Below are 17,875 nucleotides of genomic sequence, written 5' to 3'. Positions count from 1 at the left end.
CTTGCGATCGTATTCTTGATAGATACAATAGGCCTATTATCAAGTGTAAAAATTGTAAACCTATGCGGTAAAAAAATTCCAACTTTATTGAAAGTTCAGATTTGTGTATTGTTTATAGTAAAAGAAGAAGCTGAAATTACTGGAAACTATTATCTTTTTAATAAGTTATGAAGGGCAGCTTACTAAATTTACATTATGATGAAGGAGGGATAGAACAGAGAAAAATTCTCTCCGGCACCGGGACTCTAACCCGGGTTTCAGCTCTACTGCTGACGCTTTATCCACTAAGCCACACCGGATTCCAATTCCGACGCCGGATCGAACTCCCTTAGTTTTAAGTTCTATCTCACAGTTTTCCTTTGGTGGCCTACCCTCAGGTACTGTGTCACAGAATATGTGACAGTGGCACAATGTCCAACACACTATGTACAGAGGTACACTCATTACGAGTGACTAAGTGGCCGGGATCCGACGAAATGAGCGCACTTTTGAATCACTGATTACTTACGCATATCATATTATTATGATGTACCGAAGTACATAATAGCCTATCATATTATGATACTGTATTTCCGTGAAGGAATTCTGCGTTAGATACCATATGATGAAGAATGGAAACCCGGGTTCGAGTCTCGGTGCCGAAGAGAATATTTCTCTGTTCTATCCATCCTTCATCATATGGTAACGCAGAATTCCTGCACGGAAATAAGATCATAACTTATGTATTTCGGTACATTATAATAATAAAGTTACATTGCTTGGTGCTAGGTCTAACAGTGGTATAAAAACATTCGTACCTTTGTTATTTCCACTCAGAATTTTTACGTCAATTTCTAATGAAGGATATTAGCAACATTTAGACGTATGATTTGGTCATAATTTATAGGCCATAGGTTAAGTTATAGTCTGGGCGAATAACGACAGTTAATGCCCTGCCATCGATCAAATGTTAGCCTTTTATTATTATTATTATTATTATTATTATTATTATTATTATTATTATTACTACTACTACTATTATTATTATTATTATTACTATTATTATTATTATTATTATTATTATTATTATTATTATTATCTACTTAGTCTACAGCCTTTTATAGAACCCGGGGGTTCTCTGCCGCCCACACATAAGTCCGCCATCGGTCCATATCCTGAGCAAGATTAATCCAGTCCCTAGCATTAGGTTAGACTATATCCCATTTCTCTCAAATCCATTTTAATATTATCCTCCCGTCTACGTCTCGGCTTCCCCAAAGGTTTTTTATCTCAGGTCTTTCAACTAGCACTATATAGGCTATGAATTTATGGATTCGCCCATACGTGCTACATGCCCTGCCCATCTCAAATGTCCGGATTTAATGTTCCTAATTAAGTTATGTCAGGTGAAGAATACAATAAATATAGTTGTGCGTTGTGTAACTTTCTAGTGAACAAATTTCCTTTCTAGTGTGTAGGCATATAGGCTAGTCCTAACTCTAAGGTTTAACGAAAGATAGTCTTACAAGTCTGATATGAAGATATAGTTGAAGTAGGTTAACATCAGACGATGTGTGATAAGCAAAGCTTTCTATACAAGGAAACCAAGAGATATGCTTCAGAAACTTGTAAATACAAAACATTTATCTTTACAAACGAAAACTGTATAACAGTATAGATCCTGTGAAAGAAACAGAAATTAAATCAGTTTTGAAATTTAATGTCTTACATTTTTTAGTTTTTCATAATAAGCTATAGGGTAGGGCTAATTGCTAATAACTTACGTAGGTCTGTATTACGATAGCCTATTCATTCATTCATTGTTTTGCCCAAGGGCAGGTCTTTCACTGCAAACCCACCATTCTCCAATCTTTCCTATTTTCTGCCTTCCTCTTTGTTTCCCCATATGATCCATAAGATATCTTAATGTTGTCTATCATCTGATATCTTCTTCTACCCCGAACTCTTCTCCCATTCGCCATTCCTTCCAGTACATCCTTCAGTAAGCAGTTTCTTCTCAGCCAGTGACCCAACCAATTCCTTTTTCTCTTCCTGATCAGTTTCAGGATCATTCTTTCTTCACCTACTCTTTCCAACACAGCTTCGTTTCTTATTCTGTCTGTCCACTTCAAATGTTCCATTCTTCTCCATATCTACATTTCAAATGCTTCTAGTCGCTTCTCTTCACTTCGTCGTAATATGATATGATATACGATATATATTTGATGTCAACATTTACATCCATGTAGTGTGGACCTCACAATTTGTATCCAGTGCCACAATTACATTCATTACAGTTATACCTTTTGTAGACGCTCTTATAATTTAACTTTCGACCCCATTTAGATCATTAAAAATTGACACTTTTTCGACTCTGTTCTTGATTTTCAGTACACTTATATCGAACACACACTGTTTCTAATAATACTTGTTAATAAAACATACTACACCATTGTCCAATAAGTTCGTTACTATGTCTGTTTCTTGTATAAGTTATATTTCTCTTCGTCGTAATATGTTTCTGCCCCATACAATTCCACACTCCATACAAAGCACTTCACTAGTCTCTTCTCAGTTCTTTTTCCAAAGATCCGCAGAAGATGCTCCTTTTTCTATTAAAAGCTTCCTTGGCCATTACTATTCTCCTCTTGACTTTCTGGCAGCAGCTCATGTTACTGCTTATAGTACACCCCCAAGTATTTGAAGCTGTCCACTTGCTCTACTGCCTCATTTAGAATTCGCCAGTTTATCTTCTGTATTTTTCTTCCTATGAGCATGGTCTTCGTCTTATTTGCTTTCATCTTCATCCCGTACTGCTCACAGATGTCATTTAGCTCCAGTAGCATATCCTTTAGTATCATTTCCTCTTCTGCTAACAACGCCATATTATCAGCAAATCTTATGCACTTTATTCTTATTCCTCCTACTATCACTCCTCACATGTTCTGAAAACAGTTCTTTACTGAATTCTCCTAGGAGATGTTGATCAGGGTAGGTGATAAAGGACATCCTTGACGTACTCCTCTCCCTATTTCACTTCCTTCTGATATTTCTTCTCCTATCCTGACTTTGACTCGTTGTTTCACATAGGCCTAGAATTAGGCCTACTGAAGAGTCGTCTCTCTTTGCAATCCACGCCAATAAAGTTTATATATTTTTAATGTGTATTAGGCTATTACTTAAGCTTATAGGCCTATAGAAATGTGAGGTAGCCCATGTTTTGTGTGTGTAGGTTAGGTCGGCCTGCAGATGAGTATTAGAGAATGCTTTCGCCGTTTGATTCAAAGCCTGTTTCCTCTGAAGACATTAGATTAGGTCTAATTATCAGCAAACGCTGGTTGGATTCTATGAGTCTGTGCCTCTATTGTCAGGAATGGGGTTATCTGGCTGCACCGGTCTTATCTGCTTCCTGTGCTATTCATGCTGTCGTGAATCAAACCAAATACCATACGCTATTACATCACGTGTTGTTATAGCGTTACATATCCTTTAAGAAGGGAAGTATACATTGGAGAAAGGATTTCAGTGTGCCACTTAAGGGTATATGTACGTGAACGACCACAAATATGATTAGAAAATGTAGGCTCTAAATTTCTAAAATTTTACAAGAAAATGAACTCACAATTGGACAGAAATTACAAGGTACCACAACAAGATTTATTAGAACTTAAATATCTGATAAAAGTATAAAAAAGGTTACTAATAATATTTTTTTAGAATTCACCTTTCACTTTAAGTTAAATTTTCCAAAATTTGAAAGTCTTCACACATATTATTTCATAACGCCACAACCATTAGAGATAGAATAATGAAATTTTGTACACTGATTTAACATGCATTTATGCAAAACGTAGCCTACAATAATGCCCATTTCCTTGAAAATAGGAAAATTAGGTGACAAAATATTATGTAAATTTTAATATATTTTATATAGGCCAAATAAAAAATTAATTGTATTAAAATAAACAACTCTACATGTCTGAGAGTAGTCTACTTTTCAGAATAAGTGTTTATTACATGCAGGAAAAATATTAACGATGTCAGAGAGACCATAACAATGTTATGGTTACCAAATTATGTAACTGGAGAATATTTTTGTTTTTTTTTTTTTCTCCATACTTTGATAAAACTGACTTGAAAAATATTATTAGTAACCTTTTTTTATACTTTTATCATATATTTAAGTTCTAATAAGTCTTGTTGTGGTACCTTGTAATATTTGTCCAATTGTGAGTTCATTTTCTTTTAAGATTTAAGAAATTTAGAGCCTACATTTTCTAATAATATTTGTGGTCGTTCACGTAGGCTACATATACCCTTAAATCAGTTTTTAAATTTAATTTCTTAGTTTTTCATAATAGGCTATAGGGTAATTGCTAATAACTTACGTACGTCTGTATTACGATATTAAAGGTAGGTTATATTTTTGTGTAATCCCACTAATAATTACTCATTTTAACCGAATTATACCCACTAAATGTACACTATTTTTGTCAGAGTTTTAATCGGTTACATTTATAACAATGGTGTATCAATTACACTGTTACTTAGCGCCGGTTTAATTGGTGATAGTGAATGTATATTTTGTCGAGATGAGTCCGAGCTTTCGCCTTGGACATACCTGAGGTTTACCTTAGTTGGAAAGAAAATTTGAAAAATAATCTAACCAGATAATTATCTCAACTGGGATTCGAACCATTTCCAGCCCACCGTCTAGGCCTATATGCCTATCACTTGAGTGGTCTTGTCTGTGTTACTGGAAAAATAGGCTATGTTATGCTGTAGGCCTATAACTTACAGGGTTTTTCAAAAGTGTTGCGTAATTGCAGTTAAAATTAGATGAAGGGATTTTTTAGAAAGCGCGTCAAACCTTGTTTTTAGAATGGAACTAGTGGCTTGTGCAGCAAATACTGCTGCAAACTAAGTTCGTTAGACGTTGAAATAAAAATTTTTCAGATTTATTTTCAATGAAGAATACTTGTCTTTTTGATAGTTATTTGCTTCCATAATAATGAAACATACTCCCTCTGAATGGATTTTTTTTTTAGGCCAAATACTTTTTCTTGAACCTATCCAACTTCAGTTTTTGAGTTTCAACGCGAAAACGCAAGTATCAATGTCAGGACGATAGCAGTAGCTATTTCAGGTCATTGTGGATTGTAGGAAAAAGTTAAAAAAAAAAAAATGTAAGGTTTGCTAAGCTTTCGAGCAATAGCATTTTCGTATAGCTGCTGCATGTAGAACTTGAAATGTAGAGCGTAAAATCATTTTATCCTACTAAGAGATCCTGCTGAAATTATCTGGAGACTACAAAATTTTCTAGGCCTCTTATTTTATCAGTAAGTAATACCTTTTGATCTTTCCTTAGGAACTGTAATTTTTGCGCTCTCTCGAGCCAATATTGAAGACAATGACACATTTCAATATCTACACTACACCGCCATTAAGTATATGAAAAAGACCCAACCCCACTGGGTTAATAAGTATAAAAATATTTGATTTTTAATAACAATATTATTATCTTACTTATGTTTGTAGTTATATATAGCAGCCACTCAGTAAATTATAGACATGAAGATCTAAATTAAGATATTCTCCACATTTACTTACATAACCACAAAACGTTTCACTTTCATGTCATCAATATAGCATCAATATTATGTACAATTAATGAAAAAATAGATGCATCATGATATTAACTATAATAATATTTAATTTCTAATGGTAATAATGTCATCAAACCACCTCAAGTTTCGTAGATTTGAATATCCAATACACAGCTGTACTCAGAAAATTATACACTGCAGAATCAGTTTTTAATAACAAATTGAATTGAGCTCTAAATATGTCGGCAATCCTGCAGGTCATGGCCTTCGTGTAATAGCCTATTGTTTATTGTAGTGTGTGTTTTGTTATGAAATTCAATCAAGTCGGCCGTGATTGAATAAAATTAGTTCTCAAAACTGACAACAGATGGATTTTGGAAAATTATGTAGGAAAATTGACATTTCACTGAAAACTACTACTTTTCCGAAAAACTTTGGATGCCAGGCATGAAAATGAGGGGTCACTCATTAAAATCCGTTCAGCCGTTTTCCCGTAATTTCCATTACCAGTTCAAATTATATATATAGATATTTTTATAGAAACCAATTATTTTTACGACTATTTTACGAATTATGACGTCAGGAACAGTATTTTCAAATGACACAAGCTTAGTTATACTTCCATTTCATCAGTTTTCTTTACTGCATACCAAAATTATTACTGCCAACATAACAGTTAGAAAATAACTGTCAGTTGTCGTATTTGTCATTACCCGAAATTCGAAACAAAGTTGATAAAAGAAAATTCAACCTGGCATCTAGAAAATCACTATAACCCACAAGCATATGTAGTAGATAATAAGGGAAAAATGGTTAGGTTTCACCCTTAGGGTAGGCCTATTAGTAAGCTAATTCGATCAATATATCATAATCATGCATGAAGCATGGTAAATAGTAATATTACACTAGCCTATACTCTTAGGATTCAGGAAGTTAAGTCTACAGCATATCTAACAAAAATTTTGCTTTTAACAAAATATTCCATTCAAAGTCAGTTTTTAATTTCAAAATACAGAGACGATATCATGATGAGTGGCAGAGAAATCGAAGCATCTTCACGATCCCAATTATTGATATATGTCGGTATGAAAAGTTTTTCTGTCTTTTCTCTGGTTTTCTCTCGCATTTGGTAGGTCCAATATTGAAAAGCAAGGCTTGTGAACGTCTCTTAATTGCACTTGTTTCTTTTACCTACGTTTATTTTATTTGTTTTAGATTAGACTAGGCCTATTGTTTAATCTACTGTCCGAAGACAGGTTGGAAACTCATGACACCAATAAGCCATCGCTCATAAGGCAACTAAACCAGGAGATAATGGGTGGTCAGTTCCTGTCCCCCTCCATTGCATACATCGCTGACTAGTATCGTATTTCAATAATCAGAACTTCAGGTGTATACAAACAATTGTTTTTCCTCTGACACATATCGTCAAGTGAGATGTACTGCTTGATAATAGATGTACATATCAGCCAGAACCTCAATCAGAGGTTTTAGATTAGATTAGATTACATTACATCATATTAGATTACATTAAAAGGATATATCACACAACCTTCAGAGTTAAGTATGTTCACTTCTGAACAAATGCAATGTTTCCAAACTACTCCTCAACTAGCCCGTGTTCTCAGCTAAGTTAACAAGTAATCTGGTTGGCATTTCAAGGATGTCAATTGGTTTGGCAAAAGCTAGACCCAAGTATCAAAGTCTAGCCTTTTCATTATATCTGCAGGATTTATCTTCTGAAGTAGGGCTATCAATCCTCTGAATGTTTATTTTGAGTGCTCATTGCCCTGTTGGAAGACTAAGAACCCATTTTGTTTCTTTTCTGAATGTAGTCATTAGGACCATTTGCCTACAAGTTCGAATGTCAGGATTTAACATGTCGCATACCTTAGGCAGATTTCATAATACAGACGTGGACAAATTATTAGACTAAAGTGATTAGCCTACATGTGCAAAATCACTGTCTTTATCGGCAGAAATAATGAACACAAATGTATTTTGCACAGAAATAATGAACAGAAAATTGATTCTGGAGGTTACTAATATTTCGTGAACATTCCCTTATTCTTCATTAACGTGTTGATTTTGTCAGGGATGCTGGAAACCAAAGTTGGACACTTTCTTTGAATATCAGCATCATTTACACATATATAAGATAGTGCTTCAATAAGTCCATATTTTGTTGTAAGTTTCTTTTTGTTTAGTTTCCTCTTCAATACAGACCACAGATATTCAATTTGGTTCATATCCGGTCTTCTTGGAGGCCATGGGAGAGCAGACTGTTGAATATCTTCTGCAGTGTATAATTAAAACACGAATAGTAGCAACACAGCCAGACAAAATATTTGGAATCTTTGAAAAAATATACCAGAAAATGTAAACAATCATATCTACAACAATAGAGACTTTATGAATTATACCGATAGTTGATAAGACGAATTATATTATGTTTCAAAGAAAATCGTTTTAGTCTAATAATATAATTTGTCCACGTCTGTATAGTTCTTTACAATAGTCAGTGTAAGTTGGGCCTATGGATATTTCCAATGGGGTGCCCAAAACAGATTCTGAGCCTAAAAATTAATTATTCAAAGATTCTTGTCTAGCTAAGGAGCAGACCCTATGCAGTTTCATTTCTTGCAATTCCATCAGGTCCAGGAACTTAAACGAATTTGTATTATGGCAATCTAGGTCAATTAACATTTTAAAACAGTTCCAGACTAATTCAGACTGGGTTTTATATCTGTTTAGAGAGTTATTTTAGATGAGAGTTATTTATTTATTTATTTATTTATTTATTTATTTATTTATTTATTTATTCTGGTGTAGTTAAGGCCATCAGGCCTTCTCTTCCACAACACCAGGAATACAAATACAATAACAGAAATAAAAAGGAAAAAAAAACACTATAAACGAAGTAAAGTCACACAAAAATATACACAGGTTGCAGTCACACAAACTTTAAATGAGTGATTAAGTATAATTAATTGTATCCTAATTAACTAACATAAACAAGAAACTTGCGATTTTAATCTGGAGTAAAAAAAAACACAAATCGACACTTCTAGCAATATCTAAAAAGCATTAAACAAGACAAAATTTTCCAATTTAATTTTGAATTGTGATAAAGTCCGGCAGTCCCTGACATCATTAGGTAGCGAATTCCAGAGACGAGGTATTTCTACAGTGTACGAGGATGAGTATAGAGACGTTCTATGATGAGGGATAGAAAGAAGTGCTTGATGTCGGTTTCGAAGAGTTGTAAGAAATTGAAAGCGCGATAAGAGATAATTCGGAGTAGAAATATGCATGATTCTAAATAGAAGAGACAGTGAATGTATTGTTCTTCGTTCCTTCAGACGCACCCATGAAAGTAACTGGAGGGAAGGTGTTATATGGTCAAATTTACGAGTATTGCAGATGAATCGTATGCACACATTATGAACACGTTGTAGTCTCTCAGCTAAGAGTGAACTTACATTAGTTAGTAAGGAATCGCAATAATCAAAATGGGGCATTACAAGCGTCTGAATAAGATTCTTTTTTAGACTAAGTGGTAGAAATTCTTTCATATGAAACAAAGAGTGAAGTTGAGAAAATATTTTTTTGCAAGTGTGTGTTACTTGGGTGTTCCAATTTAGATCGCTATCCATAAAAATGCCAAGATTTTTAACTGTTTCACTGTATTTAACAATAATCCCATTCAATGTTATATGTGGTATAGTACCACTATCAAGAGTACTTCGTAGACGATTATGTCCCATTACGATTGCTTGCGATTTCTCTGGATTTAACCTTAATCCAAATTTGTGTGACCACAGTGAAATCGAATTTAAGTCTTCGTTTATTTTATTTACTGCGTCACTAGTCTCATCAGGGTGGAAATGCAAATAAATTTGCAAGTCGTCAGCATACATATGGTATTTGCAGTGTTTTATCATTTTAGTCACGTCATTAATATAAATCATGAAGAGTAAAGGTCCGAGAACTGATCCTTGTTGAATTCCAGATTTCACGACACACCATCTTGAAGAATAATCGCATGCAATGACACATTGTTGACGTTCGCGAAGGTAGGATTCAAACCAAGTAACAGAACTTTCAGAAAGATGCAGAAGTCTTAATTTACATAATAGAAGGTCCGTGTCAACTGTATCAAATGCCTTACTGAAGTCAAGTAATGTCAGTAATGTTAATTTACGTTCATCTGTGGCTTCACGTATATCCTCATTCACTTTTAGTAGTGCTGTAGTCGTACTATGTCCATTTCTGAACCCGGATTGGTATTCGTCCAGTAAGGCATGTTCGGTTAGATAGTTCATTAGTTGTTTGTGAACAATACGTTCCAGAGCTTTTGATAGGGCAGGTAGGATACTAATTGGACGGAAATCATTTGCACATAATGGGGTTTTAATTTTAGGGATCGGACGGATAAAGGCTTTCTTCCAGAGGTTCGGGTAGGTAGAAGTTATGAGTGAGGCGTTGAATATATGTGTTAATGTCGGCAGTATTATGTCCAATATTTTCTTCAATAATATTATACTAATATTATCCACACCTTCAGCTTTAGAAGTAATACGTTTTATTGCCGCTCTCACTTCAGTTTCTGTGACATAAGTGAAGAAAAATATTTCTCTATCCGGAATTGGAGTCATTTGTAATTCGTTAACTGTCTGCTGTTTGTCGACCGTATCCAAGGTTATTGACTGTACCGTTGCAAAATGGTCATTTAGTTCGTCAGCTAGCCTATTAAAAAAAAATACACAGATGTAGGCCTATGTTTTCATGATTGAAGCTATTTTCATGTTTGGACTCACACCATTGATTCAGATCCAGACAATTTTTTTTCATGGATTCGTTTGTAAATCAGATAAGATTCCTGTCTGTTTTATTATTCCTTTAATATATGCCTAATGCTCTCATTATTTTTTAATCAAGGATTATATTTTATCCGTAGAAACTATTCATTTGACGAAGAAATTCCACTTCGGCCGTTCATACGAATATTATGCTATAATATCTGTTTCACTGACGTGCTTCAATAAAACCTATGCTTCAGACCTTTCGTCTCGCAGAATCTTTTCGGAGTCGAACCCTGTTTCTTCGTGAGCAATCGCCATGCTACATACTAACTGTTATTTTACCATTATTTACACAAAAATAAAAATAGTGATGGTTTCAGTTCTTCATTATTTATTAGAAATATTTCCATAAATTATATTGTTTTACTTTTATACAGTATATTGACATAGGCCTACCTGTACGTCCTACTTCGTCCAATCACTTACTTTTCTAAATAGGCCTGTATATGGTCAATATTTTCATTTATATCTGTCAGATCTGTAGAGAATCTTGATTGTCTTTAAGTTTTGTCCACATTTCTTTACGGAAGACGTCTAGTAGCAGTGGGATTAGCGATAGCAGTAGAAGTAGCAGCAGTAGTAGCAAATGGGAGAATCAGCACCAATAACAATAACAGGAGTAACAGCAGTAATAGCAATAAGTAACAGTAGGAGTAGCAGCAATAGCACTAGCAGTAGCAACAACAGCAATAGTAGCAGCAGGAGCAAGAGTAGCAGCAATATCATAGCATTAACAGTAGCAGCAGAAATGAGACTAGTGAGATTAGGAATAGCAGCAGGAGTGGGAATAGCAGATAGCAGTAACAGTACCAGGAGTGGGATTAACAGTACCAGGAATTATAATAGCAATTGCAGCAGGAGGAGTGGGAGTAGGAATAGCAGTAGCAACAAAAATTGGGAGTAGGAGTAGCAGCAGTAACAGCAGGAGTTAGAGGAGCACTACCAGAATGATAATAGCAGTAGTAGCAGGAGGAATGAAAATAGGAGCAGCAGTAGGATCAAGCATGGGAGTAGGCTAGTAGTAGCAGTAGTAACAGCAGGATTGGGAGTAGCAGTACTAGGAGTGATAATAGCAGTAGCAGCAGGAATGAGAGTAGGAGTAGCAGCAGTAACAGAAGCAGGAATAAAAATAGGAATAGCAGTAGCATCAAGAATTCGGAGTAGGAGTAGCAGCAGTAACAGAAGCAGGAATAAAAATAGGAATAGCAGTAGCATCAAGAATTCGGAGTAGGAGTAGCAGCAGTAACAGAAGCAGGAATAAAAATAGGAATAGCAGTAGCATCAAGAATTCGGAGTAGGAGTAGCAGCAGTAACAGAAACAGGAATAAAAATAGGAATAGCAGTAGCATCAAGAATTTGTAGTAGGAGCAGTAGCAGTAACAGCAGGAGTTAGAGTAGCAGTACCAGAATGATAATAGCAGTAGTATCAGGAGGAATGGAAATAGGAACAGCAGAAGGACCAAGAATGGGAGTAGGCTAGTAGTAGCAGAAGTAGAAGTAAGAGCAGGAGTAGGAGTAGCAGTACCAGGATTGATAATAGCAGTAGCAGCAGGAATGGGAGTAGAAGTAACAGCAGTAACAGAAGCAGAAGCAGGAGTGGGAGTAGGATTAGCAGTAACAACAGGAGTGGGAGTAGCAGTACCAGGAATGATAATAGCAGTAGCAGTAGGAATGGGAATAGGAGTAGCAGCAGTAACAGAAGCAGGAGTGGGAGTAGGAGTCGCAGTAGCAAAAGGAGTGAGAGTAGCAGTACGAGGAGTGATAGTATCAATACCAGGAGTGAGAGTAACAGTAGCAACAGCGGGAGTAGCATAGCAGCAGTAGAGGGTAAATAGAATTAGCATCAGTAACGGCAGTAGGAATGGGAGTAGAAGTAGCAACAGGAGTGGGAATAGCAGTACCGGAGTGATAGTAGCAGTGGCAGCATGAATGGGAGCAGTAGTAGTAGCAGCAGCAGTAAGAGCAGGAGTGGTAGTAGCAGTAGCAGCAGGAATGGGAGTAGGAGTAGCAGCAGTAACAGAAGCAGGAGTGGGAGTAGGATTAGAAATAGCAGTAGCAACAGAAGTGAGAGTAGCAATACCAGGAGTAATAGTAGCAGTAGCAGCAGCGGGAGTAGCAATAGCAGCAGTAGAGTGTGAGTAGAATTAGCATCAGTAACGACAGCAGGAATGAGAGTAGAAGTAGCAACAGGAGCGGGAATAGCAGAACCAGGAGTGATAGTAGCAGTGGCAGCAGGAATGGGAGTAGTAAGAACAGTAATAGTAGAAGTGGGAATAGCAATACTAGAATGATAATAGCAGTAGTATCAGGAGGACTGGAATTAGGAACAGCAAGAATGGGAATAGAAGTAACAGCAGTAACAGGAGTTGTGGTAGCAGTACCAGAATGATAATAGCACTAGTGGGAGTAGCAGTGGCGAGAAGATAGCAGCAGTAACAGCAGAAGGAATTGAAGTAGGAATAGCACTAACCGCAGCAGGAGTGGCAGTAGGAATAGCAGTAGGATCAGCGGGAGTAGCAATAGCAGCAGTAGAGTGGGAGTAGAGGTATCAGTAGTAAGAGTGGGAGTAATAGAAGTAGGCTAACAGGAGTAGGAGCAGCAGGACTTTGAGGTTATTCACCGTTTAAAATCAACCTGGGTGAGAAATGGCCAACAAATTTTTCCTGGAATTCTGTCAGAGTCCTATCAGAAACAAGGTTCTTTTATGTGACGTAAGTCTACCTCCTTCCGCGTGAAAGTCATGCTAAGCGTTTTGTCGCCTCTTAAAATCCATCGGCCGGTTTCGAGTCAATCAGATTTAATTGCTAGCATGCTTTATCAAGTAAATCATCGAAGATAATCACAGAAGTATAGGTCTAATTATCATTTGTTTTTATATTTATAACTAAATCCAAGTAGTCTAATATAGCCTAGGTTTGTTAAATTTTCGAGCATATATTATTTTTGAACAAACAAAAACTTTGTGAGGTTTCTCTTAGTGTAACAAACTTTTCTAATATTTATGTTCTTTCCTTAATCTCTGTAAGTATTTACCTACTTTAAATATCAAGTCAGATAGACTATGTTCTAGGTAACGTAGGTGGAAGCTTCAAAGGAAGGGACTCTGAGACTTACATGATATAAATGTTTAATAGAGGATTACCTGTACCGTTCAAATTTAGCATTCCTGCTTTTTTCTTTATATTTTCTGTAACCTCATATGTATAGCTCTGTAGGCTACACTACTGTGTCTATTACGTCTGTATTTTGTAAGTCCCGTAAGTTTAAAACTAAATTCAGTTAGCAACTCACTTCTATTTCTATCTTTACGATTTCTGTAATATTAGATCTGCACTTAAGAAATTACGTAACTGAATTTAGTTGAAACTGGAAAAGTGAACTACTGCAGAATGAGATCAAGAATTACCTAGGTAATCATTTGAACTTAACACTCATATTTTTTCTTTATGCTTTCTGTAATCTTTGACACGCATAAACTGGCTAAGTTTATCTGATCTCAACTTCGGAAATGCCATGACTAAATGCAATGTACGACTCTAAAAGTGAATTAATACAAAATTAAATGAAGATCCATCTAGGTAACTTAAATTTAACATTTCTAATCCTTTCTTTATAATTTTTGTAACCTGAGAAGTACACAGGCCTAAACTAGTTAGATCTGAATTTCAGGCGTTTCGTATCCATTTTAATTTAACACACTTGCTTCTTTCATTATGATTTGTATAGTTTTAGGAGTTGTCCTGCACTTCAGAAATTTCGTAGCGAAATTCACTGTGCAACTCGAAAAGTGAATTATTGTAAAATTGAATAACCGTGTGAATTTAACACTCCTGTCTTTTCTTTAAGATTTCTGACATCTTAGATGTAGACTATATAAGCTAGCTGTTTGATCTGCACTCCAGAAATGTCATAACTAAATTCGGTGTAGTCTACAACTCTAAGAGTGAATTATGACAAAAATAAATCTATAATTACATAGGCAACCTCTGAATTAAAAATTCCTGTTCATTTCTTTATGATCTCTGTAATCTTGGAAGTACTACATAAATAAGTTAGCAGATTTGCATTTCTAATGTTTCATAACTAAATTCAGTGTACGACTGTGAAAGTGAACTGTGACAAAATTGGATCAAGAATTACCTAGGTAACCATTTGAATTTAGCACTGTTTCTTCGAACTTCATGATTTCTGTCATCTTAGAAGCAACTTACATAATCTATCCATTAGAACTGAACTTTAGTCATTCGTAACTAAATTTAGTGTGCGACTGTGAAAGTGAACTGTGACAAAATTGAATCAAGATAGGCTAATCATTTGAATTTAGTGCTGTTCCTTTGATCTTCATGATTTCTGTCATCTTAGAAGTAACTTACATAAACTATCCATTAGATCTGAACTTCAGTAATTCGTAACTAAATTCAGTGTGCGACTGTGAAAGTGAACTATTTCAAATCGGATCAAGAATACCTGAATAATCATTTAAACTTACACTTTGCTTTTTCTTTACTTATTATTTCTGTAATCTTAGAAATAGTCTATATAAAGTAGCTATTATATGTACGCCAACACTAAAATTTCTTAACTAAATTCAATGTGCGACTTTAAAAATGAACTATTGCAAAATAAGATCACTAATTTTACCTAGGTAACCATTTGAATTTAACACTGTTTCTTCGAACCTCATGATTTCTGTCATCTTCGAAGTAACTTACTTCTGTAAACTATCTATTAGATCTGAACTTCAGTACTTCGTAACAAATTCATTATCCGACTCGAAAAATGAACTATTTCAAATTAGATAAAGAATTACCTGGACAACCGTTTAAGATTACACTATTGCTTTTTCTTTATCATTTCTGTAATCTTAGAAATATATAAAGTAGCTATTATATGTACACTTAAAAAATTTCTGAACTAAATTTAGTGTGCAATTCTAAAAATGAACTATTGCAATATAACATCAAGAATTACCTAGATAACCATTTGAACTCAACACTCCTGCTCTTTTTTTTTTTTTTTTGGTAATTTCTGTAGTCTTAGAAGCATATAAATCAGCTCTTAGATCTGCATTTCAGAAATTTCGTAATTAGATTCATTGTGCGACTCGAAAAGTGAACTATTGCAAAATTGAATCAAGAATTACTTAGATAACCATTTACATTTAACACTTTTGTTCTTTTCTTTACGTTTCCTGTAATCTTACAAGTAGGCCTATACTGTAGGCTATACATTAGGTATTAGATCTATATTTCAGAAGTTTAATATCTAAAATCAGTCTCGAAATTGTTACGATGGTAATTTCAAGAAAAATAGCTCAATAATGTTTAGTGAATTACTGAATTAAACGTTTCACTGATATTAATTTGACCCGCATATAAGATACGATGCAGATAAGCTTATAAACACTTGTGTCAGCCATATTAATTATAGATATTTTAAGTTTCAAGACAGCGAAAACAAAAAATTGCGATCTGTTTTTGACAATCTACCACCAAGTTATGCTAAGGAACAATTATATGGTTTTGATGCAGTAAATTTTTTCGTGTTTAGCAGGACGAGTCATTAAGTAATATCTAGGTATGTGCAAAAAACTGATTAGTACAAAAGATAACAGCCTCCTTGTCTAACCACACATAACATAACCTAACAAGCAATTAAGTTTATATGATTAGTCTACAGACGAGTGAGGAACTGTGATTAACTTCTTCATTTGAGTTTTGTAAGAATGGTGATAAACTTTGAATTTCTTAGTAACATTATTTTTGACGAAACTTTAAAAACACGTTAGTCATGAAAGTGTATTGTTCTAGCACATGAAAGTCGAACACTTTCTCTATTACATAGTGAATATAAATATTGAATACTATGTATATTGCAACATTTATATTGATTTTCAAGTTCTAGAATCCTGCCGATTGAAAGTGCTCCAGAAAGTTTGTGGTTAAGTTCTTGAAGAAAAGTGTGTTTAAATTCTTAATGAAAGGAGACCTTGTGATATCGTGTGAGATCTTCACAGTGTGGATATTCGTATATTTTTGTGGATATTATCATCACAAAAGAATTGTGAACAGTGATTTTGTGTTCTCGAAGAAATTATTGGTGTTTGTGATTTTACTCTCACCTCAAGAGTGAACTACGTGTGAAAATAGTGAAAAATTGTGAAATTGGAAATGAATCAAGGATATAGCCGTGACACAGTGACACAGTAGCTTACTTCTTGTAGGCCTATATAGGCATACGTTAGTGATGACAAGCCCTTCTTACGTAATATTGAAGTGATCCAGAAATCTAAATTTTAAAAATTTATAGTGCGCACTTCTAATTTTTCTTTTAATTTAAATTGAAACTTATTTTGAAATTTTACGCTGATATTTCAGTATTCGGTGTTTAGTACTTCGAAAGTGCTTTTATCTTATACAAAACTTAGTAGCCTATTTCCTTTCGTCTTTGATCCTGTAAAGGATTAATTTATTTTCGATTTGAATTATTTTTAACGATATCTCAAAATTCTTTACTCTATAACTGAGGCAACACTTAAGTTTATGCATAATAGTGTTTTAACATTAATAAAATTAATTTTTCGTCAATACAAGTACATTACCTTACACCAATAGCTATATATATAAACAAAAATATTTGACTTAGAATTATATAAACGTCACAGTGATTCATTTTGTATACGTCTACACTTCATGGATCAATTGAACGTATAACAGCTTGGATTCAAATATAATTACAGCTCATTCTCTTCTATATAAATAAAAATGAAATTCTCACAAACTTATAAAACTTTAATTTAAAATGTTAGCACATCGTTTCAATTCATTGAGAATAAAACGCAGTTTTTTTTTTAAATTAGTCGCTGAAAACTCAGTTAGTTTCACCATTTACTAAAATATACGTTGCCACACCTTACATTACGTCAGAGTATTCAAATTTCCGTGTTGCCGTCTTTTGTTCGGATAGAATTAGAAGCTGTGCTAGACAAAAGAAATACGAAACTCGTTAAAACACAATGGTATTCCATCACTTCTAATTCTTTAACTTGGATACATTCTTACCGGCTTACTGTTAATAAGATAGTATAAAAGTTTATAGTTTTCATATTTTCCACATATGACGCAGTACATCGGTGTAGTCATCAACGTATTTTCAAATATGGCGACGTTGCATCACGTGATTGGATCTGGGAAATTGAGGAGCCCCTTCGATGCATGCGCGAAGAACTGACACTAGCAAGTGTTCAGAAGCACTTACCACATCGTCATGGCAAACGAGGGAAGGAATTTTAAGATTGAAAGTATACGTTACAATCATTTCTTTAGAAGAACCTATCATGTAAGTATTGAAAACATATTTTTGTAGCCTACACATAGGTGTCGTGCACCACAATTCATATTTTGTTACTGCTTTCATTTGACAGTG

General features: G+C 34.6%; 1 protein-coding gene across 19 annotated transcripts in view; it reads left to right on the top strand.

Moving 5' to 3' along the window:
• The window catches only part of LOC138701967 (uncharacterized), a 1,800,590-nt gene that overhangs the window by 965,047 nt on the left and 817,668 nt on the right, over window positions 1–17,875 (top strand). For 3 of the 19 annotated variants that reach the window (XR_011332744.1, XR_011332743.1, XR_011332742.1), the window contains exon 1: window positions 17,168–17,788. The exons of 9 other annotated variants lie outside the window; for them this stretch is intronic. The gene's annotated coding sequence lies outside the window, so the exon portion shown is untranslated. Of the gene's footprint in view, window positions 1–16,900; window positions 17,789–17,875 lie in introns of those variants that run through there. 7 more of the 19 variants (XR_011332738.1, XR_011332741.1, XR_011332740.1 and 4 more) reach the window with 6 other exon arrangements.

The sequence above is a fragment of the Periplaneta americana genome, chromosome 6 (genome assembly GCF_040183065.1).
Source record: "Periplaneta americana isolate PAMFEO1 chromosome 6, P.americana_PAMFEO1_priV1, whole genome shotgun sequence".
NCBI classification, from domain to species: Eukaryota; Metazoa; Arthropoda; class Insecta; order Blattodea; family Blattidae; genus Periplaneta; species Periplaneta americana.
This window is presented reverse-complemented; position numbering and strand designations above follow the sequence as displayed.